The sequence below is a fragment of the Dipodomys merriami genome, unplaced genomic scaffold (assembly GCF_024711535.1).
Source record: "Dipodomys merriami isolate MVZ:Mamm:240054 unplaced genomic scaffold, mDipMer1.0.p SCAF_9, whole genome shotgun sequence".
Classification (NCBI taxonomy): domain Eukaryota; kingdom Metazoa; phylum Chordata; class Mammalia; order Rodentia; family Heteromyidae; genus Dipodomys; species Dipodomys merriami.
This window is the reverse complement of record NW_027206512.1, coordinates 11,651,738-11,664,508: the sequence shown is the minus strand read 5'-3', so window position 1 is coordinate 11,664,508 and position 12,771 is coordinate 11,651,738. Positions and strand designations below refer to the sequence as shown.

The window sequence follows — 12,771 nt, the reverse complement described above, 5'->3', positions numbered from 1 at the left end:
GTGCTGGTTTTGCAGACAAGCAATAATTCCAAGGTTGTGGAAGCTTCTACTCAGATTTCAAAAGAAAGCCTGGGAAGCCAATCAATATGTGACAGGAATGGAGTATCTGCAGGCAGCTCCAGAGAGGATGATGCCTGGAGCTGTAAGGGAGAAGCTGCAACTGAAACCTCAGGATATTGGAGATGCTAGAACACCAGCCAAAGAAAGCCACAAGCAGTGAACAGAGCCAGCTCAAGAAAGAGGTGCTGAAAATGGTCCAGGGGCAGGGCTCTCCAAACCCTTCAGAGTTCAGTTCATAACAATACACACCCTCTGATGCCAGATCTATAGGATTTGAAGTTTGTCAGGCTAGATTTGGTCTTGCTTTGGTCCCATCGTCCTTTCTGTACTCCCATTCTTCCCTTTTGGAAGGGCAACAGTTACTCTGTGCATGCTTCTTCGTGGAAATATGTGATTTGTTTTTTATATTTTATAGGGGCTTAAATTTAAGAGTTTGCCTTCTCCATAAAAGAAATGGAAGCCAAAACAATATTGACATTCCACCTTACCCCAGTTAGAATGGCCATTATCAAGAAATCTAAGAACAATGGATGTTAGCAAGAATGTGTCCAAAGGGAACACTATTACACTCTTGGTGGGAGCTCCCCTATGTCCCAGCAATCCCACTCCTGGGCATTTACCCAAATGACTACAAACAAGGCCACACTAAAGCTACCAGCACAACTATGTTCATTGCAGTATTATTTACCATAGCTAAGATATGGAACCAACCCAGATGCCCCAGACTCTGAGTTCAAGCCCTAGGCCCAGCAAAAATAAAAATAATGTAATGAAAGTTTTTTTAAAAAAGCTGATTGGGAGCAAGTGAAAGAAGGGATGACAATGTCCAAAAGAAATGCACTCTTTACCTGACTATGTAACTGCAACCCCTTTGTACATCACCTTTATAATAACAATTTTAAAAATTAAGTGAGAAGAAAAAGAAAAGCTGAAAACATCTTCCAGATTTGAAGACGTAAGGTAACAAATTTCAATATAGAGTCCTGACCATATTAGAAGAGTAATATTACAGAAGCAGATATTACTAGGATAAATAACAAGTATTATTTCTATTTTAAAATTTCTGAATTTGGCAATTTCACTATCAAAATGTAAGAATATATCTATTTGTATTGAAATAAAGAGACTGGATGAGTAACATCAGCTTGGCCTCACAGCCATCCTGGTGTTTGGCTGGGTGATCAGAATTTTTCACCCAGCTTCAAAGGCCTACAAGTGAGACAAGCCATTCTTTGAATTGCTGATGCTTAGCTCCAGGAGAGCTAGGAGAACTACACTTTAGAAAATATGTCATGCTGCTTAGCCTTAGGGAAGTTTTGCTTGTCCCTGAGTGTTCCCTATAAGGTTTTCTTCTGTTGAAATTGGGTCCCCACCCCAAACATGGTTTTTTTTCTTTAAAAGCTTTGTGCAAGTTACAGTCTGGGCTGCAGGTCTTTGAGATAGGAGTTCACTTACAGTCTCCAGCTCTCCAATAGACTCCCAATTCAACCTCTCAAGATGTGGCTTCTCTGTTTCTCACTGATTGAATTTCCATACAACAGTATGTGATATATCTCATAAGGAAATTGAAGGTTAGAGAGAATAATATAGCAAGCTACTCTCAAATAGTTCATAAAGTAAGAAAAAAAGTGTATGAATGTGGATGTATATGTAAAGAGAGAGAGGAAATATGTATCAGTGTTAAAATTTGTTAAGTCTAGATAAAGAATACATGTGTATCCTCTATTAGTCTTTCAACCTTTCTAAAAAAGTGGATAATAGTTCAAAATAAAACTTTTTCAAAAAAACAAACATTCAGAAGCTGGTAGCTCATGCCTATAACCCTAGCTACTGAGGAGGCTGAGATCTGAGGATCACAATTCAAAGACAGCTTGACCAGAAAAGTTCATGAGACTCTTATCTCCAATTAACCACAAAAAAGCCAGAAGTGAAGCTATGGTGTAAGTGGTAGAACATTAGTCTTTAGCAGGAAAGCTCAAAGATAGTACCCAGTCTCTGAATTCAAGCCCCTGTACTGGCGCACGCACACACACACACACACACACACACACACACACACACACACACACACACACACACACACACACACACCTAGTGAAAATTTTAGAGAGTGAGAGTTCTTTGTAATACAAATCAAGACCTTGATTTTAAGATAGAATAGGTTACTAAGGGGAAACTGGGATTCAGAGGCCTCATGAGCTGAGACAACATGAAGAAGAGAATACAAAGATCCAAGAGAATGGGGCAAGGTTTTCCCTTGGCTCCACTTGTCTTCTTAATTCAGTCCCTGTAGGGATGAGCTCACTGAAGTACAAGAAGCACTCTCACACCATCCCCTCTTCCTATATCTGAAATGACACTCAGCTCAGATCATTAATTGGCTCATTAACCATCCAGCCTGCACAATTCAGTAGTAAATGTAATTAAAAAAGCCACAGACATGTCCTTGTATTCTCTTGATACAACTGATGAAAAAAGAACTTACTGTCACATGTCTACTCTTGTCCTGGTTTTCCACATTAACAAGGGAAATTATTACTTTTATGTTGGTGAACAATTGCAGCATAATAAGCATGGTTCCTGTCAGGAACCATGTTGATTATGTTATTATGTTTTTGTTTTTGTTTTATTGGGTGTAGAGTTTAAGCTCTGAGGGCCTGGAAACTATCCTTGAGCTCTTTTGCTCAAGGCTAGTGCCCTACCATTTTGAGCCACACTCTACTTCCAGTTTTCTTGAGGTTAATTGGAGATAAAGAATCTCACAGACTGTCCGGCCCAGGTTGGCTTTGAAACTCAATCTTCACATCTCAGACTCCTGAGTAGCTAAGATTGCAGGTGTGAGCCACCAGCGCCCAGCTCCCAGGTTTTGGATTGGTAGGGGTTTTTTTTTTCCCAAGCTTTTTGCTCATAATTTTATGAGCTGGGTGATATCCCCTTACCTAGCATTTCCATCAGATAATAGGGAGCTTACTAGGTCAAGAAATTACTGGGACAACTGGAAATGAGGAGAAGAATAAGGAACCTACATGAATCCAATGTATATCCTACAAAATTAGGAAGAGCAAGGGGAAAAGCGGGGAGGGGAAGGATGGGTGAGAATGTTGAAAGGGGTGACATTGTATTTATAAACTCCTTTGCTACATAAAACTCCTTTGTACAACTACTTAAAGATGATAATTTGGATAAAATAATAAGTTAGATAATAATTATATTACAAATTTTAACAGAGATTACTGGGCTGAGCTACAATAATAACTGATGGTATGTTATATGATTTTTCAAGTCTTATATAGCTTTCAATCACCCATGTTCCTTCTTCTATTCGCTTTTCATTTCCCAGTAATTTCTGGCACTAATTTTGGTTTCTGAATCTGCCTAAGCAATTTAACAGTCACCCTGAGGTCAAGTTAGGGGTAGCCCCAGGAAAAGCTGTGAAGCAGGCAATGATTATCATGGTTTCCCACCTTTCTCCTCTGCCCCTATCTCCCCCAGTTCTCCTCCAACCAGCAGTTGTCACCTCAGTCTAGAATTCAATAGTGGATGGGAAAAACTGCTTCCAATTCTTCCTCTCCCAGTAGTTCTCATCAAGAGATTGCACCTCTCTACCCTATGAATCTGGTTTTGGCCTCTTGCCCTGGCAAATGGCACATTAGCAAACAGAGGACTGGAAAAGTGTCTGTGTACTGGGACTTGCCCTCTTATTGCAGCTGGAAAGCTGAGGCCAGCACTTTAGAGAGCAGCACTAACCTGCTGGAGGCCGCTGTAAGACAACAAAGAAACTCCGTGCAAGAACTAGCCAATTGTCAGACATGTGAGGGAAGCCAATGGGATGTCAATCCCCATCAACTCATCCCCGAAGTATGCCACTGTAGACTCATAAGGCAAGCCTGCCTACACTCACAGAAAAACCATACCTCAACCATGAACTAAATAAGGACTGCAATTTTAAGGCACACTCAGTCTTAAGTAATTCTTTTTTTTAACTGCTATTATTATTGTTATTATTATTTACTGCTATTATTTATTGCATTTCTAAAATTAAAGCTTAAGTAGTCTCTAAATAATAGGCAGAAGAGTGTCATCCAATTGAATCCCATTGGTGCAAGATATACTGGATAATTACAGATTGTCACATGTACTGCTCTCTCCTATGGTATATTGCTTTTCTCACTTTATTTTTTTTCTATAAAGTTTGCAAGGGTTGTATAAGTTGGACCCATGTCTGTTTTGTTTTGTTTTTTTTTTAAGAGTGGAAGGCTAGAATATTCTTGTGGCCTCTGCTATAGAAAAGTTTCCTGCTGGGCTGGGAAGGTGGCTCAGTGGTAGAGCGCTTGCCTTGCATGCATGAGGCCCTGGGTTTGATTCCTCAGCACCACATATGCAAAAAAAAAAGAAAGAAAAGTTTCCTGCTTTTCTCTTAACTCAGGAACAAGACAAGGACATCCACCCTCTCCACTTCTCTTCAATCTAGTATTAGAATGCCTAGCTACAGCAATAAGACAAGATGCAAACATAAAGGGGATCCAAATAGGGAAAGAAGAAGTAAAACTCTCCCTCTTTGCAGATGACATGATCTTGTATTTAAAGAATCCCATAGACTACACTCCCAAATTACTCAAGCTGATTCAAAACTTTGGCAAAGTAGCAGGGTATAAAATTAACCCTCAAAAATCACTGGCTTTTCTGTATGCCAACAATGAGAAAAGTGTGGCTGAAATTAGGAAAGAAACTCCATTTGTAATAGCCCCACAAAAAATAAAATACCTAGGAATTAACTTAACCAAAGAAGTGAAGGACCTCTATGATGAAAACTTTAAAATCTTGAAAAAGGAAATCAAAACACAACTTAGAAAATAGCAAAAAACTCCCACGCTCCTGGATTGGAAAGATCAACATCGTGAAAATGGCAATGTTTCCTAAGGCTATCTACAAATTCAATACGATACATATCAAAATTCCAACCTCATTCTTCAAGGAAATAGAGGAGGCAATCCAAAAATTCATATGGAACAATAAAAGACCCCAAATAGCAAAAACGCTCCTCAATGGAAAGAACACTGCTGGAGGAATAGCAATACCAAATTTCAAACTCTACTATTAAGCCATAGTAATCAAAACAGCTTGGTACTGGCACAAGAACAGACCTCAGGACCAATGGAATAGAATTGAAAACCCAGAAATGAACCTACAGACCTATAGCCATCTAATCTTCGATAAGGGAGCTAAAAAAATAGAATAGAAGAAAGACAGCCAGCCTCTTCATTAAATGGGGCTGGCAATATTGGTTAACTACTTGTAGAAAACTAAAGCTAGATCCTTATATATCACCCTGCACCAGAATCAACTCCAAATGGATCAAAGCCCTCGGAGTCAAAGCAGACACTGACAACATTACAGGTTGGAATAGGAGAAACCCTAGGTCTCCTTGACACAGGCCAAAATTTTCTTAATGGAGACCCAGAAACACAACAAATCAAAGAAAGGTTGGACAAATGGGATTGCATGAAATTGCAGAGCTTCTGCATGTCAAAGGACATAGCTAGCAAGATCAATGGAAAGCCCACGGATTGGGAGAAGATCTTCACTAGCCATACAACGGAACAAGGGTCTCATATTTAAAATATACTTGGAACTCAAAAAATTAAATCCCCCAACAACAAATCCTCAAAGAAACAATTGCCCAATAAATAAGTGGACTAAAGTCTTAAAGAGAAACTTCTCTGAAGAGGAAAGAAGAATGTCCAATAGACACATAAAGAAATGCTCAACCTCCCTAGCCATAAAAGAAATGCAAATCAATATATACACAATGGAATTCTATGCCTCCATCAGAAAGAATGACATTGCCACATTTGTTAGGAAATGGAAAAACTTGGAAAAAAATTATATTAAGTGAAGTAAGCTAGGCCCAAAGAAACATAGGTCCCATGGTTTCCCTTATTTGCAATATCTAGTATATGCATGAGTCAAGCGGAAAAGGTCAGATAATGTGATGTCAGGAAAATGAACCCTTAGATATGTATTTTAACGTTTTTTTCTTTCATGCATGTGTTTCTAACGCATTTATAAGATTATCACTTTGTTGCTTGTATGTCCCTCCCCCACAGTATAACCCCTGCTTTCACTATATTGATGTCAGTATAACTTGTGGAGGAGATGGGGAAAAACCAGTTGTTTAAGGATACAGGTGGACCTGTTGCAACAATGAGAAGTACAAGTTGTCATGTCCAAAACGAGCGTTACAACGTCGGTGGGGGGGGCGGGGGGGAGGGGAAGGGGGGAAGGAGAAGGATTGGGATTGGGGGGGAGGGGGGAGGCTGGGAAGGGATGTGAAGGGTAAACCAAAGGAGGAGGCTGCAATGCTTGGTAAGAAATGTACGCATTATCCTGCCCATGTAATTGTAACCCCTCTATACAGTATGTTCACAAATAAAATTAAATTAAATAAAAAAAAAAAGAAATGCAAATCAAAACAACATTGAGATACCACCTCACTCCAGTTAGAATGGCTAAAATCAAGAACTCTAATAACAACAGATGCTGGAGGGGATGTGGACAGAAGGGAACCTTACTTCATTGTTGGTGGGAGTGTAAACTTGTTCAACCACTTTGGAAAGCAGTATGGAGGTTACTCAAAAGACTCCACATAGAGCTCCCCTATGACCCAGCAATCCCACTTTTGGGCATTTACCCAAATCTTTACAAACAAGACCACACTAAAGCTACCAGCACAACTATGTTTATTGCAGCATTATTTACTATAGCTAAGATATGGAACCAACCCAGATGCCCCTCAGTAGAAGAATGGATCAAGAAAATGGGGTATATATACACAATGGAATTCTATGCCTCCATCAGAAAGAATGGCATTGCCCCATTTGTTAGGAAATAGAAAGGCTTGGAAAAAATTATAGTAAGTGAAGTAAGCCAGGCCCAAAGAAACATAGGTCCTATGGCTTCCCTTATTTGCAATATCTAGTATATGTATGAGTCAAGCGGAAAAGGTCAGATAAGGTGATGTTAGGGAAATGAACCCTAAGATATGTATTCAAATGTTTTTTTTCTTTCATGCGATTGTTTCTAATACATTTATAAGATGATTTCTTTGTTGCTTTGTATGTCCCTCCCCCATAGTTTAACCCCTGCTTTCACTGTATTTGATGTTGGTATAATTTGTGGAGTGGAAGGGGAAAAACAAATCGTTTAAATAGGAACACAGGTGAACCCATTGCAACAATGAGATGTACAAGTCACTATTGTGAAAACAAACTTTACAACTTGGTGGGGGGAGTGGCGGGGGGGGGAGGATGGGAAGGGATGGGAAGGGGAAACAAAGGAGGAGGCTACAATGCTTGATAAGAAATGTACTCATTATCTTGCCCATGTAATTGTAACCCCTCTGTACAGTATTTTCACAATAAAAAAAAAAACAGAAAACTTTCCTACATCTAGCACTTATGTTGATGTGTGAATTAAGTAATTAAGTAATTCTTTTTTTTTTTTTTTTTTTTTTTTGTTGTTGGTCGTAGAGCTTGAACTCTGGGCCTAGGAGCTGTCCCTCAGCTCTTCAGCTCAAAGCAAGCACTCTACCACTTGAGCTACAGCGCCACTTCCGGTTTTCTGGTGGTTTATTGGAGATAGGAGTCTCACGGTCTCTGCTGCCCGGGCTGGCTTTGAACCGCAATCCTCAGATCTCAGCCTCCTGAGTAGCTAGGATTACAGGCGTGAGCCACCAGCGCCCGGCTAATTAAGTAATTCTTAATGAAGCAACAGATAACTGTTGCTTACCTTAAAGTAAGTACTGATCTCATCCTCCTGGCCATCTATCTTTATTCCAAATGGCTGATCTTCTTCCCCACCCTTAAAACTCATTCTCTGAGTAGGATGTGGTAGTATATACCTATAGTCCCAGCACCTGAGAGGCTAAAGCAGGTGAGTCTTCCATTAGCATAGATCACAGAGGGAGGAAACTTGAGCAGAATCTCAGCCAACCCAGGTCGTGCAGGCAGAGAAATAAATCTTTGTTGCTTTAATTCATTATAATTTACAGTTGCTTGTTATACATTTAACTCAGTTTTTGTTTTCTTTCCTTTTCTTTTTGGTCAGTCCTGGGGCTTGAACTCAGGGCCTTTACTCTCCCTTAGCTTTTTTGCTCATGGTTGGTACTCTACGTCTTTAGCCACACCTCCACTTCTGGCTTTCTGTTAGCTAACTGGAGATGAAATTTTTGTCATTGAAAAGTGATTCTCAGATCCCAGCCTCCTGGGGAGCTAGGATTTTACGTGAGCCATCATTGCCCAACTAACTTAGCTTGCTTTAATACAGTGGTTAATAATGGTTTCCAGACCTAAGTGGTAACCGTGCCATCAAATTTGTATGGTGCCAGAGCTTGCGGGTGGCAACAAAGCCATTACTGTCTCCTGTAAGACTAACCTAAAGAAGACAGACTATTTCCAGCTGTCTTGGGGCATCACATTAAAACCAGAGGCTTGTGACCTATACTGAAAAATTCTAGCAGCAAGGAATCTACTCCAGGCTCTTCCATGAAAACAAGCACTCATAGCAAAGGTTTTGCCACTTCAGTCACATCCAAGGCTATCTCCCTGATGGTCTGCATTTGCCTTGCACACTATGGTGTGTTCTGTGATCGCAAGAACACAGGAAAATTTCTCTCCCTTCCCGAAGCTAAAGCACTGGTGATCTTCTCATTTTCACTCTTTAAAGAATCAACCAGTAGTAATTAAGCAGGAGTTTGGGCAATCTAATCTTAAGCTCCCATTTGTTGAAAAGTCTTCTTTCCATCCCTAACAAATAGAAATCCAGCCTGTTTTTCCAAAGGTAACTTTATAAAGTGACATCTATCATTGTAGATAATGGGAAAATGTTAGAAAGGTCTTTCTTATAATAGGTTAAATATAACTCCATAGTCTTTCTTCCTAACTCTAAAGCTTTAGAGCATCTACCTGTCTTGAAGTTGCTTTTTCTAACTTTCACAGGAAGTGGTCCCATGCTTCATTATTACGCTAAGCATTGAACATGTTTTAGGCAATAATGATGACTGTATGGTCTCTAACTTATCCTTGCATTGATCCTGATTTAATCTCAAGTAATTAGGAAGCCTGAACTTATTTTAGTCTATCTTGAAAGCTGTAGCTTCAGTCTAAGATTTTTATTTTTTTGGCCAGTCCTGAGGCTTGAACTGAGGGCCTGGGTGCTGTCCCTGCTTATTTGTGCTCAAGGCTAACACTTGGGCCACAGCTTCACTTTCGGCATTTTTGGTTGTTAATTGGAGATAAGAGTCTTGTGGACATTCCTACCTGGGTTAGCTTTGAATCACCATCCTCAGATCTGAGCTTCCTAAATTGCAACAATTCTTTTTTCCTTTTTTTACCTAAGATTAGAATTAAGCTACAGAAAAGAAACTAATTGAATTTCTTAGAATTGAAAAACAATCAGGTCTCATGGTGGACCAAGCCAGTCTTCTCAGGGCTATTTCAACAAGTTTAGGATTTACTTCCGATACAAAACGAAGCCTATAGGCAGCATGGCTTGGGTTGAAGATGGCCAAGAGAATTGTCAACTAGTCCATAACAATGGTGTTTAATGAATGATAAAAATGGGCTATGTGGGCTGGGAAGGTGGCTCAGTGGTAGAGCGCTTGCCTTGCATGCATGAGGCCCTGGGTTCGATTCCTCAGCACCACATAAGCAGAAAGAAAAAAGCTGGAAGTGGCGCTGTGGCTCAAGTGGTAGAGCACTAGCCTTGAGCTGAAGAGCTGAGGGACAGGGCCCAGTCCCAGGGTTCAGGCCCCACAACTGACAAAATTAATTAATTAGTTAATTAAATAAAAAATGGGCTATGTGGTGAGTGCGTGTGCGTGTGTGTGTGTGTGTGTGTGTGTGTGTGTGTGTGTGTGTGTGTGTGTAGGGGGGCTGAGGGAATACGTGGGGGCGAAACCGAACCGGCCATGGCAACTGCAGAAGAGGAGGACGGGGGCACTGAAGGGCCAAACCGCGAGCGGGGCGGGGCAGGCGCGACCTTCGAATGTAATATATGTTTGGAGACCGACCGCTCGGGAAGCTGTGGTCAGTGTGTGTGGCCACCTGTATTGTTGGCCCTGTCTTCATCAGTGGCTGAAGACACGACCGGACCGGCAAGAATGCCCTGTCTGCAAAGCTGGCATCAGCAGAGATAAGGTTGTCCCTCTTTAAGGGCGAGGGAGCCAGAAGCCCCAGGATCCCAGATTGAAAACTCCACCCCGTCCTCAGGGCCAGCGACCAGCTCCTGAGAGCAGAGGGGTATTTCAACCATTTTGTGATACCGGGGGCTTTCACTTCACATTTGGTGTTGGTGCTTTTCCCTTTGGCTTTTTTACCACCGTCTTCAATACCCATGAGCCTTTCCGCAGGGGCGCAGGTGTGGATTTGGGACAGGGTCACCAAGTCTCCAGTTGGCAGGATTCCCTCTTCCTGTTTCTTGCCATCTTCTTCTTTTTCTGGCTGCTCAGTATTTGAGCTGTGTCTCCATCCTGCCCACCTCCAGCCAGAAGAGAATCAGTATTGGGGGTCCCTACTGACCCCTCCTTATTTCTGAAAACCCTTTCCTCTTGTGACCCCCCTCCATTTCTGCTGGCTAAGGTCAACCCTGGCCACTCTCTAGGAGGTCATGGAGAGGAGTCACATCTGTGCATAGGAAGGGAAAGCCAGCTGCTCTGAGCTGCTCTGAATTCTTGCTGGAATTCTCTGAATTCTTGCAATGAAACTCCAGTCCTGGGGGAGGAGGACAGACTGAAGACAACATCCATTTCTCCTCTCTCCTAATCTTTTGTTTTCCTCCAGATTTCATGAATTGATGTTGAAAGGTGGGCAAGGCTCCCTCTGACTCTCTTCCATTCCTCCCCTTGTTGATTTAATTTAATTTTTCTCTTCCCAGTGCTTAATATGAGTTCCAACTCTTAATTGCTCCCCTCCCCTCACTACCTCCTTTATGATAAATTCAATAAAAAAGATGAAATGTAAAAAATAAATAAATAAATAAAATGGGCTATGTTTTTATTAAAGGTACTATGCTTTATTGATATTTTAATGTTTTACAATGAAGAATTTTGAACATATTTAGAAGTAGATCCTATGATAGAATGAATCCCCAGGTATCTATCTTGTAGTGACAACCTTAAACCCATACCAGTTCTTTCCTATCCACACCTCTACTCACCCCATCATACTAAAACTATTTGGAAGCAAATGTAAGATAACACATGGTTTCACATATAAACATTTCAGGGTAAATCTTCAAAAGACGACGACTTGTCTTTAAACCTAATACAATATCATTGTCACACCTAAAAGTAATTCCATAATAATAGAGACTTAAGGACTAGGGAGTAACTCATTGGTAGAGGGTTTACCCAGGGTGCACAAGGTCCCGGGTTTAATCCCAAGCAATGCCAAAATAAACAAAAATTCCTAAAGTCAACTCTTTCAATATCTCACAATTAGGTGTTTTCCACAGGGTTTAATTTAATCAGGGTGCAAATAAAGTCAGATGTTATGTCTCTGTAATAATTTAAGTCTCTTCATATTCCACTTTGACCTCTTTTTTCACTTTCTATAGATTAAAGAAATGTGTTTTCCTGTCCTGTGGAATTTCTGAGGTTAAGGGTGTAGTTTTGTGGCACAATTCTTACACAGAATCCAAAAACAGTACTAAAATATTTTTTCTCACACTGATTTTTTATTGCATCTCCTTTGTGTATTCTGCCATGCTTTTCTATATTCTGGATTCCCTACAAATTGGTAGTTGTGTTATACCAAAATGCGGGACCCCCAGAAGACCACCAGAGACCATGATCAATGTAAGCAACAAAGAGCCGGTTTATTGCAAGCTTGAGCTTGGTCCTCCGCACGCATGGTAACCGGTGACGCTAAGAGGCCCTGAGCATAGAATCAGCGCAGTTTTTATAGTATTGAACAAACAACTTTAAGGAACTTTTACATAAGAAATTACATGATTGGTTAACATTTACATTTAAAGCAAGCTAAACTGGGCAAATAATGATTGGTTGATCTTTACAGAAAAATGTCCTTGGTCCATACAGAATGCATGGCATGTCTCTCACCCCGGGGCTCTGAAGAACGGGTTGGTTAGACACTCTTAGTGCTAGGTGGGTGGGGGGGCAACACCACTTGGGGGCTAACACCTGCCTTAGGAAAGCACCATCCATGGCTCCAAGAATTGTGCATGGCTTTCTGTCATAAATTCCTAGCATTGGGGCTAAAGTGGATCACGAGTCAAGTTGCAGAACTGAGATGGAGTGTTAAACAAAAATGGAGTTGCTTAGGTTTCTTAAAACATTATATTTCTTCCCTAGGGCCTTAATGCTTCGGCCTCCGGGAGGGGCATTGCAGCTGTGGGGATAATTCTGAGGACTTTGCGCCCTTGGTCAGGGCTGTAAACCCTTTGAAGTCTTTTACTAAGCAACTCTAGGCTCCCAGGCTGACATTACACTACTGAGTAACTAAAACCAGTCACCGTTAAAATCATACAAAAACCATACAATCATCTAGCACAAAGCAATTCATGCAGAAGCAAAAATGGCTGTTAGGTGCTGTCATATATATATATATATTATATACATACATATATATATGATTATTTCTTTACATTCTTCAGTTGGGCTTAGAAGTTTGATTACATTCAGATTGAATGAAT

At 40.7% G+C, this 12,771-nt stretch overlaps 1 pseudogene; it reads left to right on the top strand.

Moving 5' to 3' along the window:
• The first annotated feature begins 9,937 nt into the window (after positions 1–9,937).
• Positions 9,938–10,960, top strand: LOC138821011 (E3 ubiquitin-protein ligase RNF5 pseudogene; annotated as a pseudogene).
• The last annotated feature ends 1,811 nt before the right edge of the window (positions 10,961–12,771 follow it).